At 42.2% G+C, this 21,855-nt stretch overlaps 1 long non-coding RNA gene across 1 annotated transcript in view; it reads right to left on the minus strand.

The window, feature by feature from the left end:
- Nucleotides 1-17,392, minus strand: part of LOC139392398 (uncharacterized) — a 63,479-nt gene extending 46,087 nt beyond the window's left edge. The window contains exon 1 of the long non-coding RNA XR_011629667.1: nt 17,377-17,392. This is a non-coding gene — a long non-coding RNA (uncharacterized lncRNA). The remainder of the gene's footprint in view (nt 1-17,376) is intronic.
- Nucleotides 17,393-21,855: the final 4,463 nt, after the last annotated feature.

Below are 21,855 nucleotides of genomic sequence, written 5' to 3' on the forward strand. Positions count from 1 at the left end.
GTGGCTTGTGGCAAACTTTAAACGACACTTTTTATGGATATCTTTAAGAAATGGCTTTCTTCTTGCCACTCTTCCATAAAGGCCAGATTTGTGCAATATACGACTGATTGTTGTCCTATGGACAGAGTCTCCCACCTCAGCTGTAGATCTCTGCAGTTCATCCAGAGTGATCATGGGTCTCTTGGCTGCATCTCTGATCAGTCTTCTCCTTGTATGAGCTGAAAGTTTAGAGGGACGGCCAGGTCTTGGTAGATTTGCAGTGGTCTGATACTCCTTCCATTTCAATATTATCACTTGCACAGTGCTCCTTGGGATGTTTAAAGCTTGGGAAATCTTTTTGTATCCAAATCCAGCTTTAAACTTCTTCACAACAGTATCTCGGACCTGCCTGGTGTGTTCCTTGTTCTTCATGATGCTCTCTGCGCTTTTAACGGACCTCTGAGACTATTACAGTGCAGGTGCATTTATACGAAGACTTGATTACACACAGGTGGATTGTATTTATCATCATTAGTCATTTAGGTCAACATTGGATCATTCAGAGATCCTCACTGAACTTCTGGAGAGAGTTTGCTGCACTGAAAGTAAAGGGGCTGAATAATTTTGCACGCCCAATTTTTCAGTTTTTGATTTGTTAAAAAAGTTTGAAATATCCAATAAATGTCGTTCCACTTCATGATTGTGTCCCACTAGTTGTTGATTCTTCACAAAAACATACAGTTTTATATCTTTATGTTTGAAGCCTGAAATGTGGCAAAAGGTCGCAAAGTTCAAGGGGGCCGAATACTTTCGCAAGGCACTGTAGGTCCCAATCTGTTGACACCTATACCAAAGTTCTTGGTAGCTAGCTAGCTTCTTAGTTTGGATCCCGCGATGCAGTTGGCCTCAGTTGCTAGGACTGCTTGTCTCTTTGCAGTGATCCTGTTGACCAAGGACGGGTCTGAGGAGCTATTTGGCATCGCAGCTAGCCAGTTGCATATCAAGCTAGCGGGGTTTTCTTGAACGCGGCCTGTGACGCGGTTAGCCATTGTGGCTGGGACAACAGATTGTCCCGGGTTTGTGGCTGTCTAGAGCCCTACTGTTTGTTGTTTTCAATCTTCCCCGAAGATTGAATGTGCCATAGATCAATAATGACAAACTTCCTGGAATTGACAACTTAGATGGAAAGCTGCTGAGGATGGTAGCTGACTCTGTAGCCTCTCCTGTCATGCTTTTAATCTGAGCCTAGAGGAAAGTCTTTGTCCTCAGGCCTGGAGGCAAGCCAAAGAATTCCGATACCCAAGAGTGGTAAAGCGTCCTTTACTGGTTCTAACAGCAGACCTTTAAGCTTGCTGCCAGCTCTTATTAACCACAGACTTTCAGCATGCTTATAGAGAAGGGCACTCATACAAATGACTGAATCATCAGCATACATTGGTTGAAAGAAATTGGTAATAAGAAGACTGTGGGAGCTGTACTGTTAGATATTAGTGCAGCCGTTGAAAGTATTGACCATAACCATAAAAACCGTATGTGTTATGGCTTTTCAAGCTCTGCCATATTGCGGATTCAGAGCTATCTATCTAATAGAACTCAGAGGGTTTTCTTTAACGGAAGCTTCTCTAATGTCAAACATGTAAAGTGTGTTGTACCACAGGGCAGCTCTCTAGGCCCTCTACTCTTTTCTATTTTTACCAATGACCTGCCACTGGCATTAAACAAATAATGTGTGTCCATGTACAGTGGGGAGAACAAGTATTTGATACACTGCCAATTTTGCAGCTTTTCCTACTTACAAAGCATGTAGAGGTCTGTAATTTTTATCATAGGTACACTTCAACTGTGAGAGACGGAATCTAAAACAAAAATCCAGAAAATCACATTGTATGATTTTTAAGTAATTCATTTGCATTTTATTGCATGACATTAGTATTTGATCACCTACCAACCAGTAAGAATTCCGGCTCTCACAGACCTGTTAGTTTTTCTTTAAGAATCCCTCCTGTCCACTCATTACCTGTATTAACTGCACCTGTTTGAACTCGTTACCTGTACAAAAGATACCTGTCCACATGAAACTCCTGTTTCCACAAATCGAGGAAGAAGACAGTATCGCTAAGGTTGGACGGAAATTCACTGTGCTATACCAAACAGTACCTATCCTCTAACTCCCAGTAATGGAAACTAAAAAATATGTGGCTAAATCACATTATCTGGTGTTACATCAGATGATGATCAGCAGATGATGGTAGAGTTGGTCATAATGAAATTGCCATTCACAAAGAAACATACAGTAAGAAAATACAGTATGATCAGTGTAGTAAAGTTCAGGGAATACTTGTACAGCTGTGGGAGGAGTGTTGCCATGATCAAACTACCCTTCAGCTCCTCTTGAGTCATCTTCTGTTTAAAATCCAGCATATTGTCCAATCCATCGAGAAGGATACAGTTCACCTGCAAACCATGTGTTTGATATATTTGATACCATTCCACCAATTCCGCTCCAGTCATTACCACAAACCTGTTCTACCCAATTAAGGTGCCACCAACGTCTGTAGTTCACGGGATACAGTTGTGCTACAATGACACACGCAGGCAAAATATTTATGTTTCTATCCATGTAGAATTCACTCCAGGAAGAAGCCCAGGCACCACATGTGTTACGGTTTTCTTGCGGTGAAGGAGAGTCGGACCAAAATGCAGCGTAGTAATTTTGATACATGTTTAATAACCGAATAAACATGAACAATACAAAAACAATAAACGTAACATGAAAACCGAAACAGCCTATGCTGGTGCAAACTAACACAGAGACAGGAACAATCACCCACAAAACACTCAAAGAATATGGCTGCCTAAATATGGTTCCCAATCAGAGACAACGATAAACACCTGCCTCTGATTGAGAACCACTCCAGACAGCCATAGACTTTGCTAGAGAACCCCACTAAACCACAATCCCAATACCTACGAAAACCCCAAGACAAAACACACCACATAAATAAACCCATGTCACACCCTGGCCTGACCAAAATAATAAAGAAAACACAAAATACTAAGACCAGACCGTGACAACATGGTAATATATTATGCTCTATTGTACAGTTTGAACGACAGTTGAACTGTGCTAGCATAACATCAACATTAGAGTAAAATAGTTTAACATGCATACATGTGCACAGGCACAGACATTACATTTAGAACAATATCTACCCTAATAGAAATAAATATTGCACAACCTTCAACCTTTGCACAGTGACCAGACCGTACAAATTTACCTAGGTAGGTAGGCAGACAGTATCTAGCTACAGCCATGTCTATCAAGCATGCTTAGGCAAATATTTTTTTAATATTAGTAGTAATTGTAATAATCCGTTTGAGATTTACAACAGTAAATTGGGGTATTATTGTTTCACTTTTAGCTAGTAAACTTAGCGAGCTATCTTGCTGGATAGCTAATAATTGTTATTTACATCTGTTCTGAATCCTATCTGGCGTCATGACTATAATTTGATGAGATTCAAATGCATCCACGTTCATAATGATAACAAATGTCAACCCTCGTCAATTATGTTACATAGGTAGCTAGTAAAATTATTTACAGGAGCTGATTGTACATGTTTACTAACAAGTTACAAAATCAAGGCATGGCGTATAACAAGTTAGCAGGTGCCAGGCTAACTAGCTAAACTCCTGTCATGTGTTAACATTTGCTGGTGAACCTAGCTGGTTGTTTACCCGTTGTAACTTGCTGTTTAGTAGCCATATCTAAGTCTAAAAAGAGAAAAGGTTTTACAATCAAGATACAATAAATCTCTGATTGGAAATTGCTCCAAAGGAGGTCTTGGCTGATTTCTTTTGATTTTCCCATGATGTCAAGCAAAAGAGGCACTGAGTTTGAAGGTAGGCCTTGAAATAAATCCACAGGTACACCTCCATTTTACTCAAATTATGTCAATTAGCCTATCAGAAGCTTCTAAAGCCATGACATCATTTTCTTAAATTTTCCAAGCTGTTCGAAGGCACAGTCAACTTAGTGTATGTAAACTTCTGACCAACTGGAATTGTGATACAGTTCATTTTAAGTTAAATAATATGTCTGTAAACAATTGTTGGAAAAATTACTTGTGTCATGCACAAAGTAGATGTCCTAACCGACATGCCAAAACTATAGTTTTTTAACAAGAAATTTGTGGAGTGGTTGAAAAACGAGTTTTAATGACTCCAACCTAAGTGTATGTAAACTTTCGACTTCAATTGTACTTATGTTGTGTTAAAAGTCTTACACAGGGACATTCAAAGTCAATCTTAAATTAATCAATGTTTATTGTCAGCGCGCTGGAGAGGTTCCAACCAGCTCAACGCACCATAGTACACATGTCAATCAGGAACTCTCCCTGGGCAGACCCAGCAGTTGTCTTATATACGGCTATACACAGACAAGTTATATTTGCATGATTTAGCATAATTCATTAATGATTACCGTTTTGTTTCATTCACACAATCGACTAATACTGTTTCATAACATGTGACAGACCAACACCTCACGAGGCTTCTCCTCTCTAAGCTGACACCTTGGAACTGAGATATCTTAAGTTTGTTCTCAACGGCCTGAGCATACTGCCAAATTGCAGCTACTGAGAAGAGGAGGATTTGTTCAGTCAAACACTTGCATGAACAGAGAAATTGGTTATAAGAAAAGCACTAACATTAAAATTCCCATTACACCTATTTGAAGGTTTGTATCGAATTTGAATCGGGTTTTTAGGGTGGTGCTAAAGTTTTCAGAAGTGAACAGCGGCTGTCGCGGATTTTGAGAGTCATGATGGCTTGCAGTGTTGACTCAAAAAATTAATGCATTCAGTTGTACAACTGACTACATATCCCCCTTACCCTTGTCCCTGTCCCTTTCTTGGTTTTAATCTGCGTGAGAAGCGCCTGTTGGAAAGAGGCTGTACGACACAGAATGAGTTGCATAATGACCCATCATAATTTAACGTACAGCGTCAGAGGGGTCAGTTTTCTCAACTTTTCTCCTATACAATCAGGCCATTACCATGTCAATCAACCCTTGAAGAGAAATGTAGTTCACACTCGTTTTCATTGCAGCCTCGTTTGAATGCCGCTGTTGCGCAAATTTGTACGGAATGGGGTTAGACACTGTTACCTAGCTAGCTACTTAAGTTAGAAAAATAATTTGATTTCTCACACTGTAACACAATAATATGTTAGCGATACACAATATGAGTTTCAGTAGATACACTAAAGTTAACTAGAACATAAATAAAAAGGTACACTGTCAAATGTGTGTTGATGAGAGGAATCACTTTAAACCAGTGCGGTCTAGTCAGTACTTTCAGGATTGTGTTGTTGCTAGTGTCCGCCTCCCCTTCAAAAAAGGGACAGGACCAGAGCAGGAAGCACAGGCCCACACAAGCTGTAGTCTTTCAGAGACTATAATTTTATTGTCAGCTTGTATATTTAGTGTAGTACCTTAAGATGCTTCTTAGATTTATGACACCAGACACGTAAGTACGTTTTAGTATTTAATTGTAACTTAGAATAACATTCCCAGAATGCACCTGGCGTAAGCTACATGATGCTTTCTCAAGCATGTTTATATATGGCAGACATAGAAAACGGCTACGGACAGCGTAAAGCAAACCTCCGTCTTGAGTCAATACTGCCATCTATTGGTAACATAAATATACCAGGTTACTACATTTAGCAATGAATCCGCAAATAGGAACATTGCATAAAGACATCAAACGGCTGCATTGAACAAGGCCAACCATATCTACACGCACAAAAACGTATAGTGTGCTCAGTATTACATAGAGCCATCGGGGAGCTCTCGCCCCCCCCTCCCCCCATCAATACACCTGAAGCTATCATACACCCCCTAATATAGATGACAGGGAGCTCAGCCCCAGTGATGTACTGGGCTGTACGCACCACCCTCTGTAGTGCCATGTGATCGAGGACGGTGCTATTGCCATACCAAGCAGTGATGCAATCAAATTTGAGGATTGGAGGGCCCATGCCAGATCTTTTCAACCTCCTGAGGGGGAAAAGGAGCTGTCGCGATTTCTTCACAACCCGCTCTGACTCTGGCTGACTCTGGACTACTTTTCCGCTTGCCTGATCATCCTGCCTGCCCTGACCTTGAATCTGCCTGCCCCTCGGTACCTATTGGACTCTGAACTGGTTTTGACCTTTTTGCCTGTACACGACCATTCTCTTGCCTACCCCTTTTGGATTAATAAACATTGTAAGACTCCAACCATCTGCCTCATGTGTCTGCATCTGGGTCTCGCCTTGTGCCTTGATAGTACGAACTGGCCATGACAGACCCAGCAGACTTGGACCAGCCCCACCAAGCTGTCTCCCTGCAGGGAGCCACCATTGGCAGACATGAGGATTTGTTACAGGGCCTTTTGGAAGGTCTCAGGTCCTTGACAGAACTCCACGACTATGGGTTAAAGGCTATTATGGAGCAAATCAGGGAGTTAGCTCAGAGGCTGCCTGCCACCTCATGGGAAAAAACCCAATCACCCAGTCATTTTTCCCTATCTGTGGTGAGTTAGTACAGTCTATCCCGGCTCCCTGAGAACCCTGCTCACCACCATCGGAGCAATATTCGGGGAGTCATAGTACCAGCCTGGGTTCTTTCTCATTGCTCGCTTATTTTTGAGCTACAGCCATCTTCATTTCCTTCAGACCGATTGAAGATAGCGCATATAATTACGCTAATGTCGGGAAGGGTGCTCTCCTGGGCTACAACAGTTTGGGAGCAACAATGCATTTGTGGTCATCTGGGGGAATTTATGAGTTGAGAAAGGTATTTGAGTCTCCGGTATCCGGGAGAAAGGCAGCCAGTAAACTGTTTGACTTACGTCAACTCCAACTCCATTTTGGCTGCCGAGAGTGCCGGGAATCCGAAGTCTCTTTTCGATACTTTTCTGCACGGATTATCTGAGGAGGTAAATTATGAGCTAGCTGCTCGGGAATTACCGGTGGACCTTGACTCCCTTATCGCCCTAACCATTAAAATCGCAGGAGTGGGAGGAGGTCTGGTCTCCGGCACACTCGTACACCCACTATGGCTCGTTCACCTTCCGAAAGAATCCGGAAGTTTCCGAAGGCAGCTTTTCCGAGAGGATTCGAAGTCACCAGAGCCCTCTCGTGAATCTACAACGGGTGAGTTTGATACTCCTGAGCCTATGCAGTTGGGAAGCGCTAGGTTATCAGTTGGGGAATGCTCACGGAGGATGAATAGTAACTGTTGTCTGTACTGTGGAGAGCCAGGACATGTCCTATTAGGAAACCCTTGTCTCTAGTGGGTACCAGTACTATGTGGAGTTAGACTGGAAGTACCTTAATTCCCATCACCCGCACACCCTTTTTTGTGCTTGTGCTGTGGGGAGACCAATCTAAATCTCTCCGAGTGCTCATTGACTCTGGGGCTGATGAGAGTTTTATCGATGCCACTATTGCTTCGGAGCTTGGTATTCCCACTCAGCCTCTCTCTGTTCCCATGGATGCCAGGGCACTGGACGGCCCCTCTATATGGGAAGTTATTGTACTGCGCCCATTCAATTATGGGTTTCTGGTAATCACAATGAGTCCATACAGTTCCTCATTGCATCTCCCCATGTTCTGGTTGTTTTGGGATTTTCCTGGCTCCAAAAGCACAATCCTGTGATTGACTGGACGACGAGCTCCATCCTGGGTTGGAGCCCATTTTGACATTCCCACTGCCTTCAAGCAGCACAGCCTTCCCCAAGTCGTCTTCCTCGGGATGTTAGCAAGACTGTGGATGCCTCTGCTGTTCCCACTGAATACCATGACCTCTTGGAAGTGTTCAGTAAGGCACGTGCTACTTCCCTTCCCCCGCACCGTCCCTGTGATTGTGCCATTGATTTTCTCCCAGGCACTACACCACCTCAGGTTCGGATGTATTCTCTGTCCGGACCAGATACCAAAGCTATGGAGGAGTATATAGAGGAGTCTCTGGCCACTGGGGCTGTCCGTCCATCTGCATCTCCTGCTGGCGCAGGGTTTTTCTTTGTGGAGAAGAAGGACAAGACCCTGCATCCGTGCATTGACTACCGGAGACTTAACGACATTACTGTTAAAAATCATTACCTCCTACCTCTCCTCTCCTCTGCGTTTGAACCTCTCCAGTGGGCCACCATGTTTTCCAAGTTGGACCTTCGGAATGCCTACCACCTGGTTCGGATACGCGAGGGGGATGAGTGGAAGAAAGCCTTCAACACAGCCAGTGGACATTATGAGTACCAGGTCATGCCATTTGGACTCACCAACGCCAGGCTTTGGTCAACGATGTGCTCCGAGACATGCTAAACCGTTTTGTTTTCGTTTACCTTGACGACATCCTGTTTTTTTCTCGATCTGCCAAAGAACATGTTCTTCATGTCAGACAGGTCCTTCAGCGCCTCCTGGAGAACCAATTGTTCGTGAAAGCCGAGAAGTGTGAGTTCCACCACTCTACTATCACCTTTCTGGGATATGTCATTGTTGAGGTCAATGATCAGATGGATATTGGAAAGGTGAAAGCAGTGGTGGATTTTCCTCAAACAACATCCAGGGTGCAGTTGCAACGGTTTCTTGGTTTTGCTAACTTCTACCGTCGTTTCATTTCAGATTACAGCACCCTGGTGGGCTCCCTCTCGGTACTCCCAAGGTATCGATCAAATGGTCTCCAGCTGTCGACAAAGCCTTTGTGGACCTGAAGCATTGGTTCACAACAGCACCCATCCTCATCCATCCGGACCACTCATGCCAGCATATACGGTGAGGTGCCTCCTGAGGGTTTGACCATGAGGCAGGGGTTTCCAGTACCTGGCTGACTGGGAGGGTTACAGCCCAGAGGTGAGGTGCTGGGTTCCTGCTAAAGACTTCTTGGACCCGGCCCTTATTGCCAATTTCCACCGCCGACACCCCGGTCGGCCAAGTATGCGCCCAGTTAGGACGGCAGGCGTCCCTGGGGGGGTACTGTCACACCCTGATCTGTTTCACCTGTCCCTGTGATTGTCTCTACCCCTTCCAGGTGCATGTATTTATCCATGTGTTTCCTGTCTCTCTCTGCCAGTTCGTCTGGTTGTTTAGTCAAGTCAACCAGCGTGTTTTCCCCCGTATTCCTTTTCTATTCTCTTTTGCCAGTCTTCTCAGTTTTGTCCACTGCCTGACTCTGGACTACTTTTCCACCTGATCATCCTGCCTGCCTTGAATCTGCCTGCCCTTCAGTACCTATTGGATTTTGAACTGGTTTTGACCTTTTTGCCTGTACATGACCATTCTCTTGCCTACCCCTTTTGGATTAATAAACATTAAGACTCCAACCATCTGACTCCTGTGTCTGCATTTGGGTATAGCCTTGTGCTTTGATAACCTAGGCCGTTCTGATATGACAAATTGAGTCTCCTTTGGTAGCGTTACATTCACTAATTACATGATATTCATTCCACTGTAATGACTGAACTACATTTAATTAGCAAGCTTGTAGATGAGAGAACCCAGTGAACAGTCCTGGTTTCAGGGCTGTACCATGTGTATAATATCAATTTATACAATAGAGTAGACCACTCATCTTACTCTATATACATACAGCTTTTGATCATTAATTACTGAGTGAGTTATGGGTAAGTCATTCTGTTTTCTTGCATTCTTCAACCTGATGCCATTCGTGATAAGTGACAAGCACATGTTCAGTCAGGTGTTCCTATCTACAGTACCTACGGAATCATTGTTTGTATTGTATTGTACATGATTCATCAACTTCTCTTGCCTCTCATCCATGTTCCATAGCCCAGTCATTGACCTGTAAGCAGTGCAGTGTGGATGTCTTTGGGACATCATTCTTTTCCACGAACATGGTGTGAACATGGTGTGTGACTCCACTCAACTGCTACACCGGAGAAGCACGTAAGGAAACTTGAATGATGAAGAACTGTAGGTTATGTGTGTGCACAGTCTGGTCTCATAGAATAGACATAACATAGTAAACGTAAATCCGGGACGCTCAAATTAGTATGATATGTTACATTTGGTATGGTTACATAAGACAGATGGTAGCCACCTAGCTACATAGCTAGAATTTGTAACATATACTTTTTGCAAATTTGTAATATATAGTACGTTACATATAATTGTCATTCGGAACATTGCATACAAAATGGGTGATGGACATCCACAAATGAATACATACCATACTAAATGGGGTGTCTCAGATTTACAAACAGAATTAAACTAAATGCTCTGAGACCAGGTTGCAGCGCACTGCAGAGGCCTGTCTCAGGCTTGACCACTTTGGCCAATCAGAATGTTAAAGAAAAATGTAAATTCACCATGTGTTTGCCTCTCCTTCCAGACTCACATTAAGCATCTCCAATCCAAAATGAAATCTAGAATCGGCGTCCTATTCCGCAACAAAGCATCCTTCACTCATGCTGCCAAACATACCCTCGTAAAACTGACCATCCTGCCGATCCTTGACTTTGGCGACGTCATTTACAAAATAGCCTCCAACACTCTACTCAGCAAATTGGATGTAGTCTATCACAATGCCATCCGTTTTGTCACCAAAGCCCCATACACTACCCACCACTGCGACCTGTATGCTCTTGTTGGCTGGCCCTCGCTTCATATTTGTCGCAAAACCCACTGGCTCTAGGTCATCTATAAGTCTCTGCTAGGTAAAGCCCCGCCTTATCTCAGCTCACTGGTCACCATAGCAGCACCCACCCTTAGCATGCGCTCCAGCAGGTATATTTCACCGGTCATCCCCAAAGCCAAAGCCTTCTTTGGCCGCCTTTCCTTGCAGTTCTCTGCTGCCTATAACTGGAACAAATTGCAAAATAACTGAAGCTGGAGACTCATATCTCCCTCACTAATTTTAAGCATCAGCTGTCAGAGCAGCTTACCGATCATTGCACCTGTACATAGCCCATCTGTAAATTGCCCACCCAACTACCTCATCCCCATACTGTTATTTCTTTCTCTCCTTTGCACCCCAGTATCTCTACTTGAACATTCATCTTCTGCACATCTATCACTCCAGTGTTAAATTACTAGATTGTAATTATTTTGCCACTATGGCCTATTTATTGCCTTACCTCCCTAATCTTACAACGTTTGCACACACTGTGTATAGACTTTTCTATTGTGTTATTGACTTCCCATTTGTATATTCCCATGTGTAACTCTGTGTTTGTGTAGCACTGCTTAGCACTATCTTGGCCAGGTCGCAGTTGTAAATGAGAACTTGTTCTCAACTGGACAACCTGGTTAAATAAAGGTGAAAAAAAAATCAGAACACCACACCAAAAGCTTGATTTTATGTCTGTTTTATGAATTTCCTGCAATTCTCCATAGTAATGATTTATGTTCACTACTTGGTACACTGATTTGATAACCTGTTTAGTCTATAAAAATAAATTCTATGAATCGATAGTTAACCTCTCTGTTTTCTTTTATTCTGTAATAGGGTATATTGTAACCATGTGTTCAATCAAAACGTATTTATGGTACAGTGTAAGTTAGACAATACAATCAAATGCCTATTCGCAACTAAATGTCTCCTCGCAAACAGTGCAATGATATTAAGTTATATGTATTTGTATTGACATTAGGCTATGGCATACAAATAGTTATATCGCACAGTCGTAGGTTATACTGCAAATTATTGTTGTTTGTTTCTGAACTGGCCGAATGGCACAGCTAGCCTTTAGCTATTTTTCAGCACCACAAGTTAGTTCAACTTCTTTAACATCATTGTGCGATCCTGGCGCTGTCCTTTCAGAACCATGAAGGGAGCTCCAATCGCTTAAAATAACACTCATTGAAACCTGTTTTCTACACCTAATAGTCCTACTGATCACATTATTATTGTTACAAATATAAGATGATCACTTCTCAAAATGGTACAGGGTTCAGTAAAGTTAGATCAAATGTGAATAAATGTCATGCAAGATCACATAATGATTCATTTGCATTTTAAATAACAGAACCAAATATATTATCATAGCATAGTAGGCCTATAACATTACTGTTACACCAAAAATACTTATTTGTAATGATGGTTAGCTGAAGCTGAATATTCAATAATTTTTTTCTCCTGTGCCAAAACTCAACAGAGCATGCCACAAGGCAGGATATACACTATATAACCAAAAGCATGTGGACAACTGCTCGTCGAACATCTCATTCCAAAATCATGGGCATTAATATGGAGTTGGTCACCTTTTTGCTACTGTAAGTCTCCACTCTTCTGGGCAGGCTTCCACTAGATGTTGGAACATTGTTGCGGGGACTTGCTTCCATTAAGCCACAAGAGCATGAGTGAGGTTGGGCACTGATGTTGGGAGATTAGGCCTGGCTCGCAGTCTGTCTTCCAATTCATCCCAAAAGTGTACGATGAAGTTGAGGTCAGGGCTCTGTGCAGGCCAGTCAAGTTCTTCCACACTGATCTCGACAAACCATTTCTCTATGGATCTCGCTTTGTGCACAGAGGCATTGTCATGCTGAAACAGGAAATGGCCTTCCCCAAACTATTGCCATAAAGTTGAAAGTACAGAATCATCTACAATGCCATTGTATGCTCTAGTGTTAAGATTTCCCTTCACTGGAACTTAGGGGCCTAGCACGAACCATGAAAAACAGCCCATTATTCCTCCTTCACCAAACTTTACAGTTGGCACTATGCATTGGGTCAGGTAGCGTTCTCCTGGTATCCGCCAAGCCCAGATTCGTCCATCAGACTGCTAGATGGTTAAGCGTGATTTATCACTCCAGAGAAAGTGTTTCTGTTACTCCAGAGTCCAATGGCAGTGAGCTTTACACCACTCCAGCCGACGCGTAGCATTGCGCATGATGATCTTAGGCTTGTGTGCAGCAGCTCGGCCATGGAAAAATATATATATACATATATATATATATATATATATGTTATTCAATTATAGCACCGACACTGCTCGCGTGCGCCAACGAGTGTCTGCGTTGCCTAGGGCTAAAATAGAAGTCATTCCTATTTCTGACAGATCGCGCTGCAAGTCCTGCCTCTCCCACCTCCTCATTGGTTATACCTACATGGGTGATTGAAAGATGAACTGTTTTGCCAGTTGTTGTGGTAATACTATGAAAGTGCAAATGCCAATCACCATATAAGTTCTAAGATGAAAAAGCCTTGGAGGAGGAGAGATGACTAGAAAGGATTTGGTTGACCGTTTTATGTGTGGATTAATTGTCAGAGTAGAGGACCTTGTGCATTTCAGGTAAAACAACAACTCAATGTTTATATCCCAGGACAAATTAGCTAGCAAGTGCAAGCTAACTAGCTAAATTGCCATACACGTTTAATGCTTTTCGACTTGTCCCCAAATTAATGTCATTGGTTCAGAGTTTGTTTTGATATTTGAACATGCGTGTCGTGATCGCGTTTGGTGTAGTGGGACAAAATACATTTATGCACAATAGCGCATGCGCGCAGCCGGTTTGGGTTCAGAGTTATAGTTGAATGGGGCAGCTGTAGCAGGGCAGAAATTTGATGAACTGGCTTGTTGGAAAGGTGGCATTCTATGAAGGTGCCACGTTAAAAGTCACTGAGTTCTTCAGTAAGGCCATTCTACTGCCAATGTGTGTCTATGTATATTGCATGGCTGTGTGCTCGATTTTATACACCGGTCAGCTGAAATAGCCGAATCCACTAATATAAAGGGGTGTCCACATGCTTTTGTATACAGTATATAGTGTACGGTTTGATTGAAACAAAATACAAGAATTGCTAATATACAGAACAAAAATATAAACAGAACATATAAAGTATTGGTCCCATGTTTCATGAGCTGATATAAAAGATCACAGAAATGTTCCATACTGTCACACCCTGATTAGTTTCACCTGTCCTCGTTATTGTCTCCACCCCCTCCAGGTGTCGCTTGTTTTCCCCAGTGTATTTATCCCTGTGTTTCCTGTCTCTCTGTGCGAGTTCGTCTTGTTTGTTAGTCAAGTCAAATAGCGTGGTTTTCCCTTTACTCATTTTGCTATTCTCTTTTTGATAATCGTCCCGGTTTTGACCCCTGCCTGACTCTAGACTTCTTTCCCGCATGCCTGATCATTCTGCCTGAGCTTCGGTACCTTTTGGACTAGTTTTGACCCTTTTGCCTGTTCGCGACCATACTCTTGATTTACCCTATTGGATTAATAAATATTGTAAGTGTCAATGGTGTGCGTACTGGGAGCGAAGTCAGGTGCAGGATAACAGAGAGTTGTGAACAGGCGCACACTTAATTGAGGCAGGAGAAACCAAGAGATGGACGCCACTGCGTCGAAACCTCCAGCCAATTGGCAAAAGTGCAAAATGCGTAAACAGTCACAATAATTATGTTCAACCAAATAAACCTACTTCGTGAGAAAACACGGAAATAACGAACACCAGTCTAGCACGTCAAAATTGACACGTAACACAAAACTATTTCACACAAAGACATGAGGGGGAACAGAGGAATAAATACATGCAGTGTGATTGTGGAATGAAAGTCAGGTGTGCAGGGAACAAGACAAAACAAATTGATAAATGAAAAATGGAGCGGTGATGGCTAGAAAGTTGGTGACGTGGACCGCCGAACGCCGCCTGAACAAGGAGAGGAGCCGACGTGACAGTAAGACTCCAACCATCTGCCTCCTGTGTCTGCATCTGGGTCTCACCTTGTGTCATAATACATACACACAAAAAGCTTATTTCTCTCAAATGCACAAATTTGTGTACATCCCTGTTAGTGAGCATTTTTCCTTTGTAAAAAAATAATCCATCCACCTGAGAGGTGTGGCATATCAAGAAGCTGATTAAACAGCACGATCATTACATAGGTGCGTGCACCTTGTACTTGGGATAAAAGGTCACTAAAATGTGTATTTTTGTCACGCAACACAATGCCACAGATGTCCCAAGTTTTGAAGGAGCATGCAATTGGCATGCTGACTACAGAAATGTCCACCAGAACTGTTTCCAGAGAATGTAATGTTAATTTCTCTAGCATAAGCTACCTCCAACATCGTTTTAGAGAATTTGGCTTCTTTACCAGCGGGATTGTCTGAGACCAGCAACCTGGACAGCTGATGACACTGTAATATTTCTGTCTGTAATAAAACCCTTTTGTGGGGGAAAAACTCTTTCTGATTGGCTGGGCCTGGCTTCCAATTGGGTAGGCCTATGCCCAGTCATGTGAAACCCATAGATTAGGGACTAATTAATGTATTCTATTGACTGATTTCCTTATATGAACTGTAAATCAGTATATATATATTTTTAAATTGTAGCACGTATGTTTATATTTTTGTTCAGTATCAATATAGAGTTAAATAAAGCTTTAATGTGCTAATTGTTTGTGTTTTCTGTAACGGTTCTCTTGTTGTGAAGTAGAGGCGGACCAAAAAGCAGCGTGGTTGTTATTCATTGTACTTTAATAACGAAACTGTACATGAAAAACTAACAAAACAACAAACGTGTGAAAACCTAAAACAGTCCGATCTGGTGCAAACACAGAGACAGGAACAAACACACAGTGAAACTCAGGCTACCGAAATATGGTTCCCAATCAGAGACAATGACTAACACCTGCCTCTGATTGAGAACCATATCAGGCCAGACATAGAAATAGACAAACAAGACATCCAACATAGAATGCCCACTCAGATCACACCCTGACCAACCAAAACATAGAAACATACAAAGCAAACTATGGTCAGGGTGTGACATTTTCATTATTGGGATTATTTTCTAGGTTAATTGGATATTTGTCTATAGCATTTCCTTGTTTGGGAAGAACTGTGTACTACTTTAATGTTAGCCATGTACTAACGGTAAATGGGTTGACTGATTCAGGTATATCTGATCACTTTTTGCTAGTAAAACCTTTTTTTAAATTGAAAATGTGTAAGCTTCAATGCCATACAACACTCCTTCCGTGGCCTCCAATTGCTCTTAAACGCTAGTAAAACCAAATGCATGCTTTTCAACCGTTCGCTGCCTGCACCCGCACGCCTGACTAGCATCACCACCCTGGATGGTTCCGACCTTGAATATGTGGACATCTATAAGTACCTAGGTGTCTGGCTAGACTGTAAACTCTCCTTCCAGACTCATATCAAACATCTCCAATCGAAAATCAAATCTAGAGTCGGCTTTCTATTCCGCAACAAAGCCTCCTTCACTCACGCCGCCAAACTTACCCTAGTAAAACTGACTATCCTACCGATCGTCGACTTCGGCGATGTCATCTACAAAACTGCTTCCAACACTTCCAACAACTGCTTCCACACTCTTATACCACCCACCACTGCGACCTGTATGCTCTAGTCGGCTGGCCCTCGCTACATATTCGTCACCAGACCCACTGGCTCCAGGTCATCTACAAGCCCATGCTAGGTAAAGCTCCGCCTTATCTCAGTTCACTGGTCACGATGGCAACACCCACCCGTAACACGCGCTCCAGCAGGTGTATCTCACTGATCATCCCTAAAGCCAACACCTTATTTGGCCACCTTTTGTTCCAGTTCTCTGCTGCCTGTGACTGGAACGAATTGCAAAAATCGCTGAAGTTGGAGACTTTTATCTCCCTCACCAACTTCAAACATCTGCTATCTGAGCAGCTAACCGATCGCTGCAGCTGTACATAGTCTATCGGTAAATAGCCCACCCATTTTTACCTACCTCATCCCCATACTGTTTTTATTTATTTACTTTTCTGCTCTTTTGCACACCAATATCTCTACCTGTAAATGACCATCTGATCATTTATCACTCCAGTGTTAATCTGCAAAATTGTAATTATTCGCCTACGTCCTCATGCCTTTTGCACACAATGTATATAGACTCTCCTTTTTTTCTACTGTGTTATTGACTTGTTAATTGTTTACTCCATGTGTAACTCTGTGTTGTCTGTTCACACTGCTATGCTTTATATTGGCCAGGTCGCAGTTGTAAATGAGAACTTGTTCTCAACTAGCCTACCTGGTTAAATAAAGGTGAAATAAAAAAATAAAAATAAATACTCCATGTGACTGGATGACTTTGCAAAATAAATTGAAAGAATTCAATACATGTTTAAAGATTCTACAAAATCCCATGCCTTCTGAATGCTTTGCTTTGTCTTGGTGTCATGACATTTTCTCCACTCCCAAACAAACCATTCCTCAATGTGTGGCATAGCAGGACAGACAGGTTTCCTTCTTCCCCTCCAGTGCCCACTCATACCAATTCAAAAGCAGGTGAAAACATTGTCAAAACATTTCTATTGTCACATGCCTCATATTTTCTATAACATTTTCTATAACATGTGTTCAGTAGTCAAGTACAAGCAGTATTTAGTGACCTACCTTGAGCTGTTTTTTTCACCACCACCTGCCAGCATTTGCTAATAACCAATCCACAACCTTCTGAGGCCTGCACCCTACCCTAACTCGCAAATAGGCTTATAGAAAATGCGCTTTAGGCTGCAGTCAGAGATGGCTGAATTATTTTTTGACAGGGGATGCAGATGTATTTTTTTTAAGCGTGATGAATGTTGAGCAGCGACTAGTGTAGGCAGACTGGTGCTCTAAAGTCACATAAAATAAACATTGTTCTGTGTAATTGCTGGCTATTCTTTTGGAGCGGAAATCAGTAGTTTTTCATAACTTGATTGTATCCTTTGCAAAATACGATTGCAGTTTTGAAATTGCAGTAAAAGTGCAGTAACTGCAGTCAGTGTTGTGGTACTCGAGACCACATAGTGTATCGGCCTTGTCTTGGTGTCAGATACATGTGTACTTACATAGTGTCTCGGTGTCAGATGCATTTGTACTTGGTCTTTACTCGGTCTCGGACAGTGAGGACTTAACATCTTCCCTTGACCAGCAGAGTAGAAAACAGAATTATGCAACTTCCATTCCATAAAAACGCTTCACCAAATAATCTTGAAACATGAATACATTATCTTAACAGCCTTCATATCTATCACAGACATGTTTGCGCAGTGGCGAACCTTCAGTGTGTGACCGGTACCTCATTCTGAAATGACAGCAACCATAATGCTGCAGTAGTGTATGTGTCGGGGGGGCTAGGGTCAGTCTGTTATTTCTGGAGTATTTCTCCTGTCTTATCCCGCGTCCTGTGTGAACTTAAGTATGCCCTCTGTAATTCTCTCTTTCTCTCTTTCTTTCTCTCTCTCGGAGGACCTGAGCCCTAGGACCATGCCTCGGGACTACCTGGCATGATGACTCCTTGCTGTCCTCAGTACACCTGGCCGTGCTGCTGCTCCAGTTTCAACTGTTCTGCCTGCGGCTATGGAACCCTGACCTGTTCACCGGACGTGCTACCTGTCCCAGACCTGCTGTTTTCAACTCTCTAGAGACAGCAGGAGCAGTAGAGATAATCTCAATGATCGGCTATGAAAAGCCAACTGCCATTTACTCCTGAGGTGCTGACTTGTTGCACCCTCGACAACTACTGTGATTATTATTATTTGACCATGCTGGTCATTTATGAACATTTGAACATCTTGGCCATGTTCTGTTATAATCTCCACCCGACACAGCCAGAAGAGGACTGGCACCACTCATAGCCTGGTTCCTCTCTAGGTTTCTTCCTAGGTTTTGGCCTTTCTAGGGAGTTTTTCCTAGCCACCTGCATTGCTTACTATTTGGGGTTTTAGGCTGGGTTTCTATACAGCACATTGATATAACAGCTGATGTAAGAAGGGCTATATAAATTAATTTGATTTAATTTGATAATAACAGCACACTCAAGTGAGAGAGCGCACTTTTTTGTAAAACACAAAAGGGCCAGTGGTGTAGTGAATGCTATACTAAGGTACAAGCAGTATACCCACTTTTTTTTGTGGGCATTGCATATACTATGCCATGGAGTTACATTAGAAGTGTCCATCCATAAAGGCTCAAGGTCATTGGCCACAGATAAAATGAAGTCAAATCACGTTATATCTACAGTAACTTTGATTGGACTGATCATGTCAACATCATACTTTCAAAATCTTAGCTAGCAGTCATCATCATGAATCAAGTCAACAATCGTTATTCTATCCTTGTCATATAATGAGAAATAATGAAGAGAAATTATAGATAAAACGTATCAGTGCTCATTGGCTATTGGACATAAACATTACACAACAAGTTGGAAATTGCAATTTCAGCAATGAGTGGTTTGGAAGGAATCCGTGGCTAACGGCAAGCATCGCAAAGCAATCACTAGCCTGCTATTCAGAGGAGTGGGTGGGTCCAAGTCTGGGTTTAAGGGTCTCTTTTCCAAGCTTAAAATGATACACATTCAACATTGGCCAGGCTGTCAATCCAACATGACTTCTGCCACCTTCAAAACAACTGGAAACTCAGAACTGGAAAATGTCAGACTTCAGTGAGTTCAAGACAACAAGGAACTCGGAAAAAATGAGCTCCGACTGGGAAAATACGTTTTGAATGGTCATCCAAATCGAAATTTCATGTCGGGAACTCAGGCCTCTTTCTAGAGCGCCAACCTGAAGATTACTGATGTCATCATGATTCGACCTTGTTTTTTTTCAGAGATCCCAGGGAGAATACTGTAAGAATGGCCCATGTTTTGAATTCTGTTGCTGTACATTTCAAAAGTGCTGAACAAATAGTTATGTTGACTACGTCCATCCTAGCTCGCTCATGAATGTCTTAATCGAAATTACGGATTGCCTATAATCTGTTTGTCGTCCCCTTATGCCATAGTCTGTACTTCTCAATTGTCAGTAGAAACCACATTTGTTTTAGCAAGTCAGTCATATCAGCTGTTTTTTAAGGCAGTAAATGAGGCTGAATTAACTGCTTCGCTACCAGACAAGGCTTCACTGATAGCCTCTGCTGTTGGGACAGCTTTGCGTAGGCCCTTACAGTTTGTGGGCACCATAGAGCAACTAGTGTATTGTGTAGTGTTGTGGTATGTTGTGTAGTTGCTTTGCTAGCATGCATCTACATTTGTTTGTTGAGTTTGCCCCACCAAGATTTACATGCTAAAATCGCCACTGCCTATACTCACTTCTTAATCCCTACTGATGCGTATCAAAGTAGTGTAGTGGAGGTATAGTACAATAGAGAAATCATGCACAAAGTAGCCTACACAACCGCTAAGCACGTTAAATATATTCACATGTGGGCCACACACAGTTTCAGCAGAATATCTTCTGCAGGCAGCAAGATTGTGCAGTTCACAGAAGAATGCCGGTAGGGTTGGAAAGACGTTTCAACGTATGACATCTACCAGTAAATGCTAACTAAAGCAACAATAAGTATGCAAACCAGGTATTGAAAAAGTTTAGTTCAAAGTGTTGGTTAGTAGGCTATTTGTGATGCGCAATTGTCATCATGTGCTGTTCGCATCAGGGGCATAGACATGTGGATGGGCCTGGGTGAACAGAGGCCCACCCACTGGGGAGCCAGGCCCACCGAATCAGATTTCTGTGGCTAAGCATTGTTGTGGACTTAGACCATCACATTTTTGTATTTTTCGATATACAAAAAGTGTAATTTTGAGTCTGTAAATCTGAAACATTTATTGGAAAACTTATTTTTCAAACAGAGTAACTTTCCTTCGAAGGGCGGGCCATTTGGGAACTTGTTGGCAAAATTAGAGCATACCCACTTTTCCAGGTATCACGACACCACTTCATAGGTGTCAGGTTTTCCCTAGGAGAGGTGGGTGTGGAGTCAGGCGCAGGAGAGAGAGAATTGCAAGAAGGGCGTCTATTTACAAGTCCATCAAGAGCAGGCACAGGACCACAACAGCAGCCACTAAACAACAGGAACGCAGTCCAGAAAAAACACCTGTTCAACAGAAGAAAAAAAACAAAAAACAACGCAACCCAAAGAAATGACAGATACACAAACAATCCCGCACAAAACCTAGAGGGTAGGGCAAGATTAAATACCCCATAATACCCTAATTAACCTAAACTAGACACAGGTGAACAACAAGACAAAACCAAACGGAAAAGAAAAGGGATCGGTGGCAGCTAGTAGACCGACGACGACGACCGCCAAGCGCCGCCCGAACAAGGAGAAGTCGTGACAATAGGGTTGATGGAAAGACAGAAGTCACACACAGCATGATGTTAAAGGATAAGCAGTCCATTAACTAGGACATAATACTTGGTTAGGTCGCAATCATAAGAATACAAAAGCACAACCAAAATCATTTCACAATCAAAATGTACAAATATTACTTCCCATTGGAAAAAACATTTCAGGTTTAGCACACAAAGTAACCGGTGACCTAAAGTTTAAAGTGAAGCTGACAATGTTTTTGCAGATATGAAACAAACAGACAATCATAATATCAGTCAAAATGATCAAATTCCCAGTATATGCTACAAAACCAAGTTTGTAAGAGGTTTAAAAATAGGTTATATTTGACTCAACGTTCCATGACTTACACAAAGGCATTGTTGGATGGATGCAGTTCAATACATGATTAATATAATTCACCAATACATTTCTTGGTAGTGCAGTGGGGCAAAAAAGTATTTAGTCAGCCACCAATTGTGCAAGTTCTCCCACTGAAAAAGATGAGAGAGGCCTGTAATTTTCATCATAGGTACACTTCAACTATGACAGACAAAATGAGAAAAAAAAATCCAGAAAATCATATTGTAGGATTTTTTATGAATTTATTTGCAAATTATGGTGGAAAATAAGTATTTGGTCAATAACAAAAGTTTATCTCAATACTTTGTTATATACCCTTTGTTGGCAATGACAGAGGTCAAACGTTTTCTGTAAGTCTTCACAAGGTTTTCACACACTGTTGCTGGTATTTTGGCCCATTCCTCCATGCAG

This window comes from Oncorhynchus clarkii, chromosome 32, assembly GCF_045791955.1.
Source record: "Oncorhynchus clarkii lewisi isolate Uvic-CL-2024 chromosome 32, UVic_Ocla_1.0, whole genome shotgun sequence".
Classification (NCBI taxonomy): Eukaryota; Metazoa; Chordata; class Actinopteri; order Salmoniformes; family Salmonidae; genus Oncorhynchus; species Oncorhynchus clarkii.